Raw genomic sequence first — 3,183 nt, 5'->3', positions numbered from 1 at the left:
GACAAAGTACTCTTTCTGGCAACAGGACAAACAGTTTCATCTAGAGCTTTGGCTCACCAGTGTACAAAGCTCTTCATAATCAGAGTGCTCACCTTCAGCCACCCCAGGAGAGTACAGGGGCAGCCATTGTGTGCCGAACTAAGTCCCCCGGCCCTGGAACTGGAAATGTAGGCATTGCCCACACTGTGAAGACCCTGCAGGGCCAGGGCCAACATGGCGGCCTTGCACCTGCCCCGGCCCGGCTGAAAGCAAGGCCATTCACTGCACCTCACTTCTGCCTTGGAATTCTGGAAATTATAAGATAGGGGAAATCATTGGCTGGGCAAAAGTCTGATCTCCAGAATTTCAAAACAGAGAACACCTTTTAGGGAAATGATTCTGAAAGAGATTTCTTTCCAGAGTTGTTCTTGTTTTTAGAGCAGTTCCAGATCTCGGGAGCCTCTGCTTTCCTTCCGTCTTTGAAAGGGCCCAGGAAGAATTGAAAGAAGGCGATCAGCAAGTTTCCTCAGACTCAGACAGAGACACCAAGTATGAGCACACGTGGAAGACAGCGACGGGGCCGGGAAGTGAGCAGCTCCAGAAGAGACTCAGAGAAAGGGAAGGCACAGACATTTGTGAAGCTTCTTCTTTTTATCTTCTAGATCTCTTCAGCATTCTCCCTATGGTCCTCTAGAGTATATCACCGTCTACACTGCTTCCTGGTCACATCTCCCCACCTACGCTGTGAGCACCCATCTGATACGCTCTCTCTGGGTGTCTGATCATCTTTGTCTCCCACTCAGAGTTGCACACGTAATTGTTTCGAAATGGTATTGGAAGAATGAGCGGACATATTCTCAACCAGTGACCCACTGGACTTACTACAGAAGACCTGGGTCCCAGGGTTGTTTGATAAATTCTCTGATGTCACTTGCTTTCACATGAAGATAAAACATAAGAGAACAAATGGATGTCCATGTTATTTGGGCGATCCCCCGTGAACTGGGCCACCCACTTCCATTTCCCGAGTAGCTCCTTCCCATCTTAGATCGAGGCTTGGCCACATGCTTTGCTTTAGGTGGAGGAGCATTAGCAAGTAAGGGCTTAACAAGCAACACACATTTAGGTTTATCCAGGATGGCTGGCTTTTAGCAGCCCTGAGCAAGAAATGTGACTTCTGCGCTGGACGGAACATACAGAGAGATCACGGGAGGAGGTCATGTGAAAAGAAAAAGGTTTTGTCACCGGGTGGACAGAAAGAGAAGGCCAGCCACACCGGAGTCCTAGGTGAGCCTCACTCGCCACAGTGAAGAACGGTGAGAAATAATAAGATGATGGCTATTCGTAAGCCACTAGGTTTTGGAGTGAACACAACAATGGAAAGACCAGAATGATCGCTGGCTTCGTGGAACCATCCGACAGTGACATGCCATTCGAAGAGGGACTTTGTCAATGATGAAGGCCCAGCATTGTGTGGGGCTCTTGTCTCTGGGGAGAGGCGTGGGTTCTGGTTCATGTTTATTTGCCCTCTTGTGTCCATTGAGCATAGCCGGAGGGCCTCCCCTCTCTCACCAAGAACTGTGTAACATTATTGTCTAGTGGGGATAACCTTATGTTTCTGCCCTCACGCTCCTCCCTCTTACCTGGGTGGCCATCTACCACTCCTGGTAGTAATCTAGCAGGGGCTAGTTTAATGAAAAATAACATTAAATGTGTAAATAGAAATACATCCAGAGTAGGAAAGATGTGCCGGACTTCATCTCTCTTAAGGGATGGGGCTAATGAGAGAACTGGTGAATGTTTACAAGGCCTGATCAAATTAAGTCATTTGTAGGAAAATGGTTAGATCTTCAGACCACAATATGAAGTAAAATAAGAGACACAGAAGGTTGAATATTGCAAGGTTTCTTCAATAGGAGAGACCAAAAAACATGAAAAGTATAAAGATGAAAATAAAAGGAGATGGTAGGAAATAGGAAGGCAGACTCTGGAGTGGATACAGGGGAGGAGGGAAGGAGAACTAAGGATGATAGAGATACAATACGCATCTGTTTCAGTCCCCCAAGAGGAATGTAATTATTATACCCTGCAAACATATACTGATAAACACACAGAATTAATTGGCCAAGAGAACTTTTCTAGCACTGTCTCATCAGCGGAGGAGGACAGGAAGCCTCGGCTGTCCTGGTGTAGGGCTCCCCGGGATGCGGGGAAATCAAGGCAGGGAGAGAGCTTTCCCCCTCTCCGAAAGGACAGTGGCCAGAGAGTCCCTTCTATTCTGAAAAACAATGTAACAGAACTGAAGGGTTTGGAAAGGTCACCAAGCCGGGCTCACACGATGGGTGCCCACGTCCCCTCCACCTACTGTTCCTACTGTTCTGTTTGTGTAGTGCCTGGCCCCAAACTAGGACTTCTACGTTCAGAACTGGGTTTTGTTCATCTGCGTCTAGCTGTCCCAGCAGAGTCCGGGACGGACGTGCAGTAGCGATGCTTCTGAAACATTGCTACCCCCTCACTTAGAACATTATATTCCCCTTTTGTCATCATTTTAAAGTGAGGAAATGTGGACAACACCAGATCCTGCGTCCTCTCAGGAGTCACCCTCCCCCCTCACAGCCCTCCTGGCCTACTGACTTCCGGATACCTGCGCTCCAATGCCTCTGTTTGGGATGGAGTCCGGGAAGACAAACCCTCCTGACTCGCCCCCTCCCACCCCAGCGCTGTTTCCTTTTCTGCTTTTTTGCACCTGGCTCATACTTCTAGGAAGAGGTTGTATTGGGGGAGTTGTGGGAGCGGAGCAAGAAGGAAGGCCCTGAGCTTGGCTGGGGCCAGGGGAAATATTTATTAGACTTGTCTTCAAGACATTCTAAACCCGTCTTTCTCAAACTTGGCTGCTCTTTGGAACCATCTGGGCTGCTTTGAAACGACTGACACCTGAATATCAGCCCACAGGGCCTAATTTAATTGATGGAGAAGGGTGTCTGATCATCGCGTTATTTCAGACACCCTACTTTTAGTCTCGCGTTGGAAACTACTAATATAAATTAATTTTCCCCCATTCTTAAAAAAAAAAAAAAAAATCCTGAGCCTAAGTGAGCGGCCCTTGAAATCTGGCACCACCAGCCCTGCAAGGTCTCCAAAAATCAGCGCGCGCGACGCTGCTAAACACGCGACGACAGAGGGGCGTGGCTGGAGGGTGGAGGG

Source organism: Fukomys damarensis, unplaced genomic scaffold (genome assembly GCF_012274545.1).
Source record: "Fukomys damarensis isolate Sample0158 unplaced genomic scaffold, DMR_v1.0_HiC HiC_scaffold_13, whole genome shotgun sequence".
Classification (NCBI taxonomy): Eukaryota; Metazoa; Chordata; class Mammalia; order Rodentia; family Bathyergidae; genus Fukomys; species Fukomys damarensis.
The sequence above is the reverse complement of the archived record's forward strand: the minus strand, read 5'-3'. Positions refer to the sequence as shown.